The sequence below is a fragment of the Arvicanthis niloticus genome, chromosome 1 (assembly GCF_011762505.2).
Source record: "Arvicanthis niloticus isolate mArvNil1 chromosome 1, mArvNil1.pat.X, whole genome shotgun sequence".
Lineage (NCBI taxonomy): Eukaryota > Metazoa > Chordata > Mammalia > Rodentia > Muridae > Arvicanthis > Arvicanthis niloticus.
The window spans coordinates 25,258,493-25,275,393 of record NC_047658.1 but is presented as its reverse complement, the minus strand read 5'-3'; the positions used below and the strand labels follow the sequence as shown (position 1 = coordinate 25,275,393).

Sequence of the window (16,901 nt, the reverse complement as noted above, 5' to 3'; positions counted from 1 at the left end):
ACCGAGAGTAGAGTATGCTGGAGTAAAGCATTTTGGCCTTACAGAGAGGCAACAAAGAAGAAGGGATGCACTCCTCTGGTAGCAGCCATCTTCTCTGCTATCGTTTTTTCAGCCTCAGCATCCAGGTCAAGGGACATATAGTTCTCACATTCAGAGTGGAACATTTGCATCTGTTAATCCCATCTGAAAAGTCTCTAACAGATACAAACAGAAATATGCCTCTATGATTTCCTAGATGATGCTGAATCCAGTCAACTTGAGAGTGTATAAATCATCACACCATATTTAATAATCCCTATTGATTATTATATGTCTTTCTTCATCTTTGCTTTGAAAAGAAGGTGTTCAAGGTGTTTAATAGTCCCAGAAAGCAATTCTCAGTAGCTAGAATTCCTGCCCAAAAGGCAAGAGAAATGTTGCCAAAATAATTTCACACAGATACTTGCACATATATGTTTATTGTTGCAATGTTTTAAAGAACCAGGAAATAGAATGGGTCTAGCTGCCCATCATATGTAGAGCACTGAAATAAAATGTGCCAGTATACATAACAGAATGTTATTGAAATGTCTCAGTTAACCTTGAATGATTGTTTGACACACCCTAGAGCATCAAAAGTAGAATTTCTGATACTCATATTTCAATCCTGTTTCATTTTTATAAATTTAATTTTTGTTTAAATGTAAAATATCAATTCTAAACATCACTAAGATATAATATGATTTAATAAATATACACATTATGGAAAGTTGAAATCAGCTTAATTAGCAAATCAATTGCCTTCTCTATTTGTCACTGGTTTGTGTTAAAACAAGTAAAAGCTCTTTTAGTTATTTTAAAATAAAAATGTAATGATTCTTATTTAAGTTATTATTATTATTATTATTATTATTATTATTATTAGTTATTTAACTTATTCTTATTAAGTTTGACTAGCCTTTGCTGTCTGTCATCTGGATAGATGTCCCTTCCTCCTCCATGGTTGCACATTTGTGTTCTCTGAAGCTGTTGGGAAGAGGAAAGTTTTCTTTTGCTGGAAGAAGGACAGTTTGTTACAGTCAAGGGCACAGGAATAGATGTGCTCTCCCTGGTGCTGCATACTGCGTTAACAATGGGCACCTTTCTGATGGAAGAGGTTACTACTCAGTTTTGACAATTTACAAATAGCTACTTATCCCTGACTGACAGTACAAATTCCTAATGTGATTAGCTAGAGTTTGGTGGCATATACCTGTAGTGTCAGTCCTTGGGAGGCAGAGATATAAGGTCCAAGGTGAACATGAGAGTCTCTGTTGGACAGTAATTTCAGAAGGGCCAGTCTGGGTGTATAAAACCACTACTCAAGAAATAAAATGCAGGGCAGTGGTAATGCACACCTTTAATCCCAGCACTTAGGAGGCAGAGGCAGGCGGAGAGTTCAAGGCCAGCCTGGTCTACAGGGTGAGTTCCAGGACAGCCAGGGCTACACAGAGAAACCCTCTCTCAAAAAACTAACTAACTAACTAACTAACTAACTAACTAACTAAATAAATAAATAAATAAAGCAACCCATAATTTTTTTTTTAATTACCATTCCAAGTATTAGAAATCTTCTGTCTAAAGACCAATCTGATTGAATGGAGGACCACAGGGCAGTAAAGAACCTGATGCTCTTGAGAAGGCAAGCTAGGGGCCATTTATAAAAAGATCAGAGCACCTGTACTTAGACAATGAATGATGCAGCACATGTGTGTTTTTGTTTACAAAATCTGACAGTGTCTTTAACTACCTGATTCTTAAAACTGGGTTCATATGACACACCTCACAAAGTCTGATAAGGAAAGACATTTAAGCATTTTTTTCATTGAATTTTCCCATATATTTTGAGAAGCCCAGATAGTGTGGCAGCTTGAGGAAAGTACTGAACTGGAATCTACTGCCCTACTGTCAGCCTTGGCTCTGATATATCTGAGTTTATGATTTTGGACAGAGCATTGCCTCTATCACTAAATGGATCATCCTACTCCACAGTGAAATAATTGACAGTCCAGCCTCTGAGCTACTGAGATGTGAAGTGTTTAGGAGAGCACAATGCAGAGAAAGCACCCAGGTAGTTCCTGAGAGGTTTTCCAGAGAAGCAGACAGATTGCTGGGGTGTGCACAGGAGCACCCACAACCAAGATGCTTTACTGTGGCAACCATCTTCAAATCCGAGTTCACATAAGCATTTGAGTGCCAGTGCTATTGAATAAAGGTGATAGGATTTGAGTGGTACCTGTTGCCCCATCTGCCAACCCTCCATGAACAGGGTTATCCTCACTGACCTGCCTGCATAGGCAGTTGTGTCCTATTCGGTAGTCAGAGTATAACCCCTCATGGACTTGGGGTTTATGGTTAGAATGGAACCTTCAGGACAGAGAAATGGGACTGTATGTCATGTCTTGGACTCAGAGCAACTGTGTTCCCTGCTGTGGTCCTCCAGACAAACTCTCTAAACCTAGTGTCAGTGCCAAGACAACTTGTTAACATATGATACTGACTACTTCTGGGCCATGGAGATCCAGCTTTTAATCCTGCAATTCATATTATCCTCTCAAGCATAGTTGCTGACACGGTAGTGAATCTTTTTTGAATCTTGGACAAACCTGAGGGATGAAGCAATTTAGCAGCATCTCTCGGTGCAGCATCTGACTAGGTGCCCATAGTACTAAGTATCCTCAGTGTCTCCAGCACTAAGTACCCTCAGTGGCTCCTGTCATTACCTCATGATCTCTGAGGTCAGGTTGTGCACTCCTGATAAGCAATATACAAAGGTGCTCTGTGACTGGGAATGGAAGACAGAGACCACTGTCTTTATTCCCTAGTTTGAAGTTCCATCTGTTTCCTCAAAGCTCTGTGGGTTATCTGGTACCTCCTGAGTGCTGAGATGACACACATGCATTATGTCAGTTTATCTATGTTTGTTGGCAGCTAATGATTCCTGAATGTGCCAGTTTAATTGAAGACTGAGGATACTTTTCTCTCTAGCACAGGGATGGAAATAGATATGGGACTTCAGGGTATGCCTTTTTAAACTTCAGGAACTTCTAAAACCCTGCATACAGAGGCCAAATTTCCTCAGGGCCTCATTTAGCAATTTGAATTTCTCTACACAGCTTAGTCACTCTGCTCTATTCCTTTAAACTATATGTGGAAAAACACCCCCAAAGAACAGAAATATCAAAAGCATGCTGCCAATGGTAGAAGATTGAACATCATCAAGGTGGATCTTCATTCTCTCTGTGGCTGACCAAATATCTTCAGAGATATTCCATGGATGCTCACAAAAAAAGCCACAGATGCGGACTTGGTAGAAGGGGAGGGGAGGATATGCTGCCTCAGGAGTTCAGTACAGAGGAGGGGATGGCCGGGAATGGGGATCAAGTCAGGCATGAGATACTGCTGCCTCTCCCAACTTGCTTTCTTTGTCTCTTTTCTAACATTAGAACTTCTCTAATTCTCCATTTTGGTTTTGTATTGTAGACTATAAATCTAGGTTTTGAGAATGCTGAGAAGCTGAAGAGGGAACTTTTAAAGAAATACATGGCAGAATATGAAAACTACCTGGCAGAGAAGGTCAGTGTGAGAAGGAGCATGAAGACAGGAGGATTGTGGGTCAACTACTCTGTCTGTTCCCAGGACTGTCTGTACTGTTTTAGTGCAGTATGTGATTCAATGAAAGAGCTCCACATGAATTTGCATACATACAAGCCAATATGCGAGCGTGCCACCCCCCAACTCACACACACAATGGAGTGTGGGGTACTGAGAATACTGAGATCTAGCTTTACTAAAGACAGCTATACAGAAAGTGATTAAGGAAGTAGTAAGGTTTTCCATAACACCAGGATACAGACCCTAGGCTGAGATGTCAGACCTGAACAGAACTACACTTTTGTTTATGTCTGCACTGACAAGATTTTTCTTCCAAGATTTGAAGTATTGGCCTAAATCCTTTTTCCCTTCCTGCAGAAAAAGAAAGAAGAGGAACTAGCCCAGAAACCTTCTGGGAGGACATAAGAAACTTCGTAGTAAGAGCAGGATTTTCCAAATGGTCTTCCTTTCCTTTTGAAAAACTGTATGGTTCCGAGGAAAACAAAGGTGGGGAGCTGGGCCCTGGAGCTCCATTAACATCAAAGGAAGCTCAACCTTCTTCAGTACCAAGAACCTTCAGTCCACCAGTGGCGTGTTCAGGAAAGGAAGGCTGTGATAGAGCAGCCCAAGAAGGTGCTGCAGAAGCTGACACCATGGAAAAACCAGATGAGTCACCATAGGTTTCTTACTTGGACAAGCCTTGTGGAGAAATGGCTCCCAGTGCATCTGGGTCAGCCTCAAAGGAGTGAGACTGTAGCTCACCAGTAAGGTAAAGCAAAGGTGTCTCAAGTCTGGAGCACTGAGCCCCACAAGGAATGCTGAATCTCCTGCCATGTCCTGAATCTTCTGCTTCTATGGATCCCCTTACTCTGCTGTGGTAGCAGAACCTCGTGTGATGAAGGCTGTCTTTTTTTGTCTTGCCAACCTAACTGTCTTGTCAGCTTTTGTAGACAGAGCAATATTTCTGGATGTGTCTGTGAGTCAATTATAAAGAAATTTCCGAGCTTGCCCTGCAGTTTTGGGGCCCACAAGGGTCTCCTTCCTCCTTACAATACTGCACTACTATGGACAGACTGTGGTCATCTGACCTTGAGATAAGACACTGTGTATATATTTGTGCTGTCTGCAACCTCTTAATACTTGATAAGGTTTTTCAGAGCCTCATAGCTCTTGGGAAAATGCCCCATATGATAGAACGTTTCCACAGCAGGCTTTCTTCAAAGTGGATGCTACTAACTACTTGTAGTTTGGCTCAATCTATGTCTGGAAGTCACAGACCCTGTAAGTCACTTGTGTGGGTCTAGGTCTAAGGCAACACTCAGAAGGACACGGGAAAACACAAGTCCAGACCTCAAAGTCTAGAGGCCAAAAATCTGGAGATATGAACTAAGAACAGAAAAGACATGTCTGTGCCAGGAGATACACAGCAGAAGTTTTTGTTTTCTCTGTTTAGCTCCCACAAGGCTTATGGTGCTCACCTGAGTTAGGAGAGGACTTTGTCCAATGAGTACCTCCCTGCACACACTGAGAAATTTTACAATCAGCTTACAGTCACATCCAGAAATATTGTTCCATCACTCAAACTGACAGTAAAATCCATGGACCCATCTCCCAGAAACCAGCATCTAGAACTTGAAGAAGAAACTATCTGCCCACCAAGGGGAGGGGCCTGAAGGAGAGAGTCCAAATGACTTCACATTTTTTTCACATGTTGCCAGACAGTTCTGCTCAGGGACACCAGGCCCTTTCACTTCAGACTTTTCTCTTTTACATTACAGTTCAGAAGGGCAGAGGCCTGCACCAGGTGGTACTCCCTCAGGATTTATGTGAGAAATTCCTCAGCTCAGAGAAGAACACCAAGAAAGGAATCGAGACATATGGAGTGTTGTGTGGAGCCCTGGTAAAGATATAAACACTTCTGATCTGAGGCTGTCTGTCCCCCTTGCTTTTCCATGACTCTCAGGGAACATATCTAGGGTATAAATCCATTCATGTTACCCTCCAAAAGGAACTATGGGTCACAAGGCCTGGCCACCTTGACTTTGATGACTTTGTATTTGGTTGCTTTTCAGAGTCATTTGAATTAATAAGTTGGTTCAATGCTATAGTTAGAAAGTTTCATTCTAGTTGGGGCTAGTGCCAGTAATGCCAGTCACTGGCAAACTGAAGCTAGAGGCTTCCTACAAGTTAAAATCAACCTCACAATCAGAGTGCCATACTGCCTTAAAGGAAGAGAAGGCAGACCAAAAAGTAGAGAGGCAGACAGCCAGGCATAAGGCAGGGAAACAGACATGTTGCCTAGTTGTAAAAGGAAAAGAAGGACCCAGTTGCTTTGGGGTCTTTCTTTGAGTACCTACTCTGGTAGGCCTTGGAACATAAGTTATCTAGGTACCTCAGGCCTCCTGAGCAGACCTGTTGTCTGCTATAGGAAAGAACGTAGGCCTAGGTGTCAAGATGGACATCTCAGGGTCTACTAAACATTAATTCCTTTATCCTGTACCTCAGCAAAGCACAAGAGCATCCAAAGTTTTGAAACACCAAAGGGAGAAAAAGCAGTGGGGTTCATGCACTAGTGTGGTCTGGGGCTGCATGTGTGTTATGAGAGAGTGGGTCTGAGACCTCCGGGAATTGTGACAAGTTGTTTTCCCTTGGCAGGTTGGAGAGGAGCATCACATTATGAACATCATCTTCCTCTCCAGAAAAGAGGTGCTGACTTTTGTTACACTCAAAAGGAGAAGGAGCTCTTCTTCTTACAAGAACTGGGTCTTCTTACATTAGGCTGGACTCAAGTAAGCAAGTGGACCTTGATGGCTGAAGGCTTCACCTGTCTGTCTCTTAGAAACATCCTGCCTAAATCTTGCTCTGGCAGAGTCAATGCATTCCAGATCATCATCTCTGAGCACATACAGTTCGTAGTGTACAGTTCGAGTCAAAGGAGCATTTCTAAGTACTTTTACAGCTCTTATTATACATCTTACTCATAGTAATTCTTCAAAGTTCCAATTCCATGTGAGTCTGTGTGGTGAATGGTAGCTTTCCAGGAAATATGAGAATAGTGTATACAGACCATATACCTAAAAGATGTAGAAATGAAACTTGAATAAGCCAAGAGAGTCCTTTCTAATGATTGCATTTTGTGTTTATGAAGAAGCACTGCCTTTGTGCACACCCAAAGAACTCCTACATGCAAGGTTTGCACATGCCCAGAACACTTCTTTTGATTTTCAAGGAAATACGGTAACTTGCCTAGAGAGTCTTTTGACTGATTCATTTTCAAAGACTGGAGCTTATAAAACAAGCAACATTTCTTGTAATGTGACAAATATAAGCCACAACAAGGTGGTTTACTTGTAGGTTTTGTGAGACTACACATACTTCTAGTCAGACCTTGAGAAGTACTCATGTGTGAGGCAGTCTCCTGTGACTTCATGCTCTTCAATTCAATTGCATAAATTCTTACTGGTGTGCCTAACTCAACAATATATTATGCCTAATTAAAATTGGGGCTCTTGCGTCTGGGGACACAAAAGGGAGGTCACACAGAAAATGATCACTAAGTCACATGAGGCAAGGTGCACAATATTCTTCAGGAGGGAAATATAGGGCAGTGTGGGTTGCAGAGGAAGAACTGTAACACTTAAGATGACTTGTGATGACTTGCAAAGAGGGGCTCAAAAAAGTTTATGGGGGAGGGGACAGCATTGGAGAGAGATACACTGCGCTCCTGTATTGGTGAGCATTTCTGTTGGCTGGGATTTGTGGTTTGTAATGAAAAAGAATGCCTGTATGTGCTGATATCACCTATCACAGTCATGGCATCCATTGTCTAGTATGGGCAGGAAAAATATCGGCAATTTTGAGTAGAGGGAAACTTTGGGTGATATGACCAAAGCCATACTTTGAAGTTAAAATGAAGGAGTTGCAAGGCTGCTTGGGAAGGGAAAAATCAGGTAAGGTATGGGAGCTGATATCATGGAATGATAATGAGGGGGTGATTGCTGTGTGTGGGGAGGGTGTGATTGGGGAATTTCAGAGATCCAGACTATGGGACTAGAGCTTGAGGAGTCTGTGACAGGGCAGGCTTTCAGTTAGGCTCACTGAGGTGGCAGTGATCCTCTCATAAACATGAGTATGATTTGTAGAGGAGACTGAGCCTGGAAATGGGGTTCAGTCTTAATAGTTTTGAGTTGAAGGCACATGTGAGATATTAGAACTGCATCTACATTGGTAGGATGTGGTGAGAAGCAAGGAGAGGGACCTGGGACATTTATGCATGCAGGTGGCTGATGAACCTGGTAAATGGGAAGAACTGACTGCAAGAGAAGCCATGCCTTGGCAGCTGAGGCAGAGGTCTACTGAGGAGAGCAGGGAACACAGTGGGGATGTAGGAACAACAAGGCTGAAGGAGAACTGGTTATGAGGTTCACAGAAACCACATTGTGGGGACACTGGAAGAAGGAATTCAGTATGGGGCCCGGGGACAGGCTCCAGCAGGAAGAGCATTCAGATCTCCTGCTGGAGTTCTGAGGATATTGGCATATTGAGTTTTAAGCCATGGTGGGCAGAGACTGAAAAGTTCCACAAAATCACAAAAATCTGGGTATACTGGCACTCTCCTGGAACCCTAGCATTCAGGAAGATGAGACTGCTGGGTAGAGATTTTGGTGCCAAGTTGAGTGAACAGTAATACTGTGCCTCGAAAGAAAAAGTCACTTAATGAGATATTGGTCAATGTGGAGCCTGTCATAACTGTCATACTGAGGCTTGCATATAGGCCTTAGATTCTAAGGGAATTTGAAGTGAGGAGGCTCCTCTCTAAAAAAGAGTTAACTGATTACTCACATGTAGGACCTGTGAAATTATTTGGACATGGTTTCATCTTATTTGTTGTTTTCTATACTTTTTCTTTGACTTCACTTTAGTTTCTTAAAGGCTTGATGTTTTAAATTATAGCTTAGTTGTGAGTGTACATACATGAACACTGTTGTTTAATGCCTCATGGAGGAAGCATCTATGTGCATACACAACTTAGAGAAAGAAACAAGAACCTGCCAGGAGCCTGCTCCAAATTTCTCACTTCATTCTTCTGAGATTGAAGCCCCTCTTGCTCTCACCGTCTCTTCCTCAATTTCTTTATAGTTCACATCTTACATGTGTCTCTCTTTTATGCTAGCATTGTTTCAATTGCAATGGGTAAATATGTAACTTTTACAACTGTCTTGCATGGCTTACCATATGCAAGATTCATCCCCACTCATGCATGCAGTTGTCTGATGGGCTTACATCTGGTGGCCCAGTGAAGAAGGGAAGGGAGAAAGGAAACGAGACATAGTATGATTATGTGACAGTAGTACAGTACCACATCAGAAGGACAGAAGTGGTTCCTCTTCATATAGGGAGAAATCCCGTGGGTCTCAGAGGTAGGAGTGAATGTAGACAGCTGAATACCATGAGAGATTGTTGAACTGATGCTTGAAGTAGTGATCTGAAATATTGATGAAGAAATTGGTCTGCTGTGGCAGGAGGGAAGCAAAGATGGGTTAGAACTTGAAGGACAAAATTTGAAATGGTTACTGTCTAGACATCAGGTTTAACTAGACATGGATGAACAAAAGGGTCTTGTCCTAAATGAGGGACAAACTAAATGTAAGTGTAGTAGTTGGAATATTTCTAGCCCAGGTATTGGCACTATTAGGGGGTATGGCCATGTTGGAGTAGGTGTGGCTTTGTTGGAGGAAGTGTGTCACTTTGGGCTTGAGCTTTATGATCCTCCTTGATTCCTGTGTGATAGTTTTCTCCTGTTTACCTTTCAAACAAGATGCAGAATTCTCTGCTCATCCAGCACAATGCTTGCCAGGATGCTGTCATGCTTTCTGCTATGGTGGTAATGGACTGAACCTCAGAACCTGTAAGCCAGCCCCAATTAAATGTTGTCCTTTATGAGTTGTCTTGGTCATGGTATTGCTTCACAAGAATTAAAACCCTAACTAAGACAGTGAGAAAAGTTCAGTTCATTTTGAGCTTTGAGTTAGGAGAACAAAGGAGATGGTTCCCTCTTCCTTCTCCACATGACAGATGTGTGTCTGCATGAAAGGATTGAAAGAAATATCCTATTGTCCATGGCGGAGCTTCCATCCCCACAGACAGAACACAGCTCTCTTCTGTGTATATATCTTTGTAATCAAGTGATCAAGGCCATATTTTCAGTAAGAACACAGTGATGATTGGGTTTATCATTTTTTCTTACACTCCTCGAAGTTCAGTCTCATCACTTACCTTCTTAAAAATCCATAATAACCAAATATCTAGGAAGCAGGAGTTAGTGGAAATAAGTTTTCTCATATTTGAAATCCGATCATTCACTGTCTCTGAGGGTAGTAATTGTTTCTGTACCTTTAATTTGGTATCTGGGGATACTAATACTTTCTGGAGAAGACAAATGAAGAAGGATTTGGGTGTACCTCAGGGTTAGAGTGTGAGAACAGCATGCTTGAGGCTCTGAATTCCATCCCCAACATGAGGAAAAAAAGTTACACAGAGAGAATGGAATCCATTGGCTTATTTAATGCTTATTACATGTTACTGTGTTCTTTATCAATGTCAGTTACTAAGTTCCAGTCAGTGATCTGAATGCAAAGGGAAAAGCCAGGCAAGATACATAAATTATGTAAATTTTGTTCTGGAATTTTGCCTAGAAGAGTATGGTTTTCACCCTCTAGGGAGGTGGTTTCTTTTCCAATGTCATGTTCTGTAATCAGATCTCAGATTAGCCCCAGATCAGCAAGATTCTATCACTTTACTGCATATAAGCCAGGACTCTTCCACTGAGTTGAGATTCAGAGGAAATGTAGCAACACAGTGAAATGACCAGAACCTGGCCCATAAAATATAAAATACATGAGTGCCAGAAATGCAGTCATAGAGATCCAAGGCAGTATAAAAGAGTCTCTCTCTCTCTCTCTCTCTCTCTCTCTCTCTCTCTCTCTCTCTCTCTCTCTCCCTCTCTCTCTCTCTCTCTCTCTCTCTTTGTGTACATTTGTTTTATATTTGTTGTAATAAATGTGTATGTATATTTATGCATATTTTGCATTATACTCCTGATCATAACAATAAAATAAGAGCTAATGAAATTTAAGCTTTCTTTTTTAAACATGTATATTATTCATTATTTTAATTTCTGTAACTTCACTGTGTAGTATTTTGAAAACAGATACCATTTTCTTTTTAATCTGTGTCTCTGTGGATATGTGCAAGTGGGTTCAGTGCCTGTTGTGGTGAGAAGAGTTTGTCCGATGCCCTAGTTTTAGAGTCGGGAAATTGTACATTTCAAAGGTTCTAGATATCAGTCTACATTTTCAGTATACTTAGAGTGTTGCCCTGAGAGACAAATGGCTTTTTAAAAAATAAGGGAATTTTCTGATGCAAGAAAAACATTTTTGCTTTTGGATTGACTTTAATCTGAGACAAGTCTACCACCAACATTCAGTTTCTAATACAAACAGCATAATATGATGCCCCCCACCCCCCGCAATACATGAGATGCTTTACCATAGTCTGATACTCCAACATCATGGAAAACTGAAAAAGATGTATTTCCAGGAAAATATCTTAGTGATGGGTATTTCTGCTGGACTCCAGGAAGAACCTTTGAGGATGCTGTTTGAGGCTTATACCATTAAAGTGATGACCTTTGTACTTTGAGGTTCACTGCATATTGAATCTTCAGTGCATCATATGTGTGAAAAGAACATTGGAAACAAAGTGACCACCTCTCAAGTCCTGGAAGACCAGAAGAGATGACGACAGCTCTGTGGAAGATGTCACATTGATATCATGTAAATAGAATGAGGAAGCCTTCCCCTACTCCTACACCATATCAGCCACTTCAGTTTGTCCAGTCCTGCAACCAAGTTGTCCTTATGACCATATTCCTGACTGCCCAGTCTGGCCACAAAACACCAGGAAAGTCTGTCTGGCCTACAGAGTGATGTGCTTGCCTGAACATGTTTCTTACAGCATGTGATTTTCCTGAATTTTTAATGATCTGACTACTGAGTCTAGGACTTGCATGTACCTCACACAAAGTTACTGCCTGAACAAGTGATGACAGGATAAATTCACTGTTGGTGACAGACTGGCAGAAAGAAGCTCACTATGGCCTGTGGGTGGATGACTATTCTCTTCAATACTTCTGTCACTGGCCCTGTGCAGAAGAGAAGCTGCTCAGAACATTGATGTTTCCCAAAAATGTCACAGAATCTCTTATTTTACTTATACAAGTGTATTTTCAAACAGATTTGTAGTTTCTTTAAAATGCTATTTTAATTGTACAGTAAAAGTTGTGTCAAGCTCTTGAGTCTTGTCTCTGATCACATGTCCGATAAACATGTTAAATGACAGGTGTGATTGGCAGGTACTAGTGGACAACCATGTCCTGATTGTTAGTTTTTTTTTTTTCTCTCGCTCTCATTTCTCCCTTTTGTGTCTCCCTTGTTTTTCATTGTGATTGGATCTCAGTGTGAAGCAATGACTGGCCTGAAGTCCTGAAAGTCACTATGTAGTCCAGGCTGACACTGAACTTAGGAAAAAACCATCTGTTCTTGCCTCCCAGGTGCTGAGACTAAAGACTTTTTGATTATTATGGCTACAAAAAAAAATGTATCCTTTGACATTGATTCTACACTTGCTCTCAACCACTCAAGGAGTAAATAAGCCTATGCATTAACAGATATCCATGTGAAAGAAGTTGATAATGGATCTTGATGCCATTTGCTCCTCGCTGCCTTCTTGTACACTCGGCCAAGCCCATCTAAAATGTCATGATTAACTGTATATTTATTTTCTCTCTCTCTCTCTCTCTCTCTCTCTCTCTCTCTCTCTCTCTCTCTCTCTCTCCACCCCCATATGTTTCTGTATATGTGTTTTCTGTGTGTTTCTATGTGAGAGTATATATGTATATTAGAGGTTCTTTGGAGTTTAGGGGCACTATGTAGGATCCCCTGATTAAATTCTGCTTGTCAGGCTTGGTGGCAAGGGCCTTGTCCCTGGAAGCCAAGTGGCCTGCACCATTTTTTTTTTTAAACCTGCTGTGTTTAGTCAGGGTGTCTTGCTTGTCTATGCTTGTGACAGCCTATGGATCCTGGACAAATTTCCATGGTCTATACCCTTAAAGAAAAATATATCCTCATACCCCAAACATTTGCTATCAGTAGCTCCTGTGCTGAGGCTAGAGCAGGAGCTTCTATCCTATGCATGATAGAATACGGAAAGTGCTCGACCTTGTGAAGCTGTAGTGGAAGTAGGCACAGCTGTTGGGCTTTTGTGAGTGCAATGGCTTGTCTTGTGCAGAACAGAGGTTTTCATGGCCCTAGTCCCCAGCCTCCACCTCTTATACTGTTTCTATGTCATGTTACACCATGACCCTGAGTGGTGAGGTGTGCTGAGTATTCGTGTGATATAAATATCTCATTAGGATCCAAACACTCAATATTTTCTCTCAATAACTTGAGAAGTAAATAAGTCTACATACTAACAGATCACCATGCAAAAGGAGTTACTCTGACCAATGGGGAAAGCAGAACTAATCTATGGACATGAACATATTTAGGAAGCAGTGTGATAACATGTCCAAAATGACAGTAGTATGTCTCCTCATGAGCTGTTATGCACCAGTGTGTGGGCTTAAAACCTGATTTAGAGCTCCAGGGATGAACTTAATCCTGTGGACTGGCCAAAAACTCAAACAGAAAGTGCTGGTTACTGTCCTAGCCATAGTGCTATGATTGCATCTGTAGGTATATCCACCCCAGCAGGTCAGCATTACAGCATATAAAATCCACTGCTGGTCAGAACATGATGACTCTTTTCTCCCAGCACTATGCATAGCACCACCCTGCACAGAAAAAGCTAGGCAGCAGGGAGGAAGTTTGCCAGTCAGTTTCAGATTATTTCTCTATGTGCCAAGACCAAACTGCGGTGTCTTTTAACAGTAGGGCCTTACTATCTACTTCCAGTTTGTACCCAAGATAAATAGTACTAGCCTCTATTGCTGATGAAGCTTTAGGCTTCCCTTAAAATAAAAATACATAGCCAGTATATTACACCTGGGACTGAATTTTTCAGTCACAATCAATAGCTGCTGAAAGTAGCTTGAAATGTTCTCTCCCATGGGTTCTCACTTTTACTTAAGACTCATGGTTTTCAGCTTGGGCACTGAAGCCTGTTCAGAGTCTCAGACTTATATACAACTTAATAGTTCAGTTGCCTAGACAACCAGCCTCCTAAATTAACTTGTCGACTCTTTGGTCCTAGGATCCGACCTAGGATGCTGTAAAGTGAAAGGCAATACTGAACTTTATGAACTGAGCTGGTTATTTAAGGTTGCCTAGAAGTTTATGGAACTAACATGGCAGGAGTGAATATCATGTATACATAGTGATTCCTACTGGATCCTCAAGTGCAGCCAGGGACTCACTAGCCATTGCTGCCTGAGAATAATGAGCTCTCACAGATTTCCACAAGTCAACACTCAGCAAATGGATAATTCATGGAAGCCATACGGATGGATGTTCCATCACTACAGTGCATAGTTTTCTTACCACTGGGCCCTTGGATGTCTCTGGCTAGATGAGTGGAGAAAGTAAAAATCTATAAGTGTCCTTTTTGCAGTGCTTACATTCCATTCCACATCTGTCCCAGAAGCCCCTTTGTCTCCACTTCTCCTATTATATCCTTCCCTATTATGCTCTCTGCTGCAGCTTCCTTGTTGGTCTAAGTGAAGACAGACATCATGTCTTTTAATATCACAGCTGGCCCTGAAGACACGGACACAGCCCAACCCCCAGCCCAACATGCTGCAGGCCAGTGTAGAGTTTTAAGTAGTTTTGTTCCATCAGTGAAAGACTAGGCTGAGGGGCCAGGTCATCACTAGTACATGTTCCTTGATCTAAAGATGAGGAGTAAACAAAGCATTCTGATCTCCAGTGCTCTCCAGTTCTCTCCAGAGCACCACTTACATTTAAGACAGTGCATGAGGCTCCAGACAAGGCTTAATGCTAAAGAGAATCACATGAGATCTGTGGACCATATTTGATCTCAGCACCCATACATTGGGTCACAAGGTTTTGTACTCTAGTTCTAGGGGATGTAATTTCCTCTGGTGATCTAAGGTGTCATCAGAAGTGCAAATTCCTACATGTAAATTAAACACGCAGACACACAAAGTCTTCTAAAAAAGCAAGAAAAGTAGACATTCATACACATGGGACTCTGTGACCTTGTACCTGCTCACGAGTCTCACTAAGTTTGCTCAGTCTTAAGGCAGGTCCCTCAAGTGAAGTGGCGACGGGGGCTCTGGCAGAGAAAACATGAAGAAGTGAGGAGTTTGGAAGCGTTATGTGACTGAAAACTCCAAGACAGCTAGAGATAGAAAACAGAAAATTTTAGCCAAGTGTATGTGGACTTTCTCAGCTATCAACTCTCGCTGATCTGCACCAGACAAAGCATAATAGCATTCATGTTGTGGACACTAAATGGTTTTTTTGAGGCAGCAAGTTGAGGACCTAAAGGCAAAAATGGGAGCTAGGAACCTGCCAATCTTGCTATTATTCATGGTCCTGAGCACAGGCCCCCGTAGGACTTGCTCTGGGAGTTTAGTCTGGCTGGGATAAACTTTATGTACATATACTCTTCGGTGAGTTAAATGCTGAATTTAAGCAGTGCCTAAAGATGCATGGCATGAGGAAATTCAGCAATGAGGAAGGGACAAATATCCTGGGCTTCATGAGGTTTTAGGTAGAAAATTGCTAATATCTTTCCTTTCCTTTTCACTGGATTTCAAGGTAACTATATAACTCATCCAGAAGACACAAAGCAAAGTTGTGTGGTTATGCCGAATTACATCTGAAGTCCTGCTAATTGGGATAGAGGCAGAATTGACCTCTAGTCTGTTTGGATTACATAGTGAGACCTTGTTTCAAGTAAAGCCAACTCTAGAGAACCAGGGTAGGCACCTGCTGATACAATGGTGCTTCTCTGTCAACAAGTGCACGAAACCACTCAGGTGCTTTCCTTAACACAGGTAACCATGGAGCTGTTTCTCCTCCCTGCTGCTGACATTTTCCTGTTAGCATAGTAAGTGGCATTAAAATTCTATGAGATGTGAGGCATAGTGACATTTCTGAACAGACATTTAATCATGCATCTTTTGAGGGAGGATAGCTATATAAGGCAGGCTAGTCATATGATTTTCTTGCCTGAGGTTCCCTGAGCTTTGAGTGACAGTGATATTGATGTTCTATTTAGGGCAGAGATGATGATTTAGGATGCTCAAGTTCTGGAGTACCAAAACCCACAAATCATCACTATAGTGGCCAGAAGCTAAAACATACTACATAAGCAGGGAAAGGCACAGCTGAAGATAAAGAAATCCTCACTGCTCAAAACCCAGGTCAATGCCCTCTCCCTCTGGCCACTTACCTTTCAATGGTCCAGAGAGATTTAGAGGGAGCAGAGAAAGGAAGTTCTCCACAGACTTGACTGGAGCCACCTGAGGAGACAGAGAATCTAAGCTGACTGAGGGAAGTGGCATGCCTGTGCCTTATTATTGAGTGTCTGTCCCCTGCCTGCCTGTGGGAGCTCCATTTATCTACCTCCATCTGTGGCATGGGTTGCTTGATAGCAGTAGCAGTCTATACCACTGGCCAGCACACTGGTTGTGCAGTTGGCATTCCAGGATCCTTAGCCTTATTATCCAGGGATATCTGAACGAGACAACATGATTGAACAACTGTTGGGGTCACACACATTATGATAGAAGTCCACGAAAAGGAGGAAGCCATACAACCCACAGTTATGAACTGACACCCAGGTTTAGTTTCCAGGGGACAAGAAGCAGTTTCTCTAGCAAAAAGAATACACACTAGAGTACTTGGTCATACCATTAGAAAAAAAGCCTGTTAAGGTATGTGTGTAAAAGTGTTCTCACCCCCACAGGAGGTTTTCATTTGTGTATGATATATAAGTATGTATATAAGTAAGAATCTTTATGAGTGTAAGCATACACTTGTATGTATGAGCATTCATACATGTATGCTTGGGTCTATATGTGTCTTCCCTGCAGCACTCCCCATAAAGCAAAGAGCTTGCTGTCAGGGGCTCTACTGCTTCCCTGGGAACCTTTTACCCTGGCTCAAATGGCATTGGAGCAATAGAGAGATGTGAGGAGGCTGGGCTGCACTTGGAAGGCAGAGAGGTCCATGGTCTTTAGAAGAAGGATAGGCGCTTCTCTG

The 16,901-nt window shown here is 41.9% G+C and overlaps 1 long non-coding RNA gene across 1 annotated transcript; it reads right to left on the bottom strand.

The window, feature by feature from the left end:
* Positions 1–11,094: 11,094 nt before the first annotated feature.
* Positions 11,095–16,376, bottom strand: LOC143442881 (uncharacterized). Its single transcript, XR_013111472.1, has 3 exons — positions 16,263–16,376; positions 16,090–16,159; positions 11,095–11,420 (listed from the first exon to the last, which is right to left on the bottom strand). It is a non-coding gene; the product is annotated as an uncharacterized LOC143442881 (long non-coding RNA).
* Between the last annotated feature and the right edge of the window lie 525 nt (positions 16,377–16,901).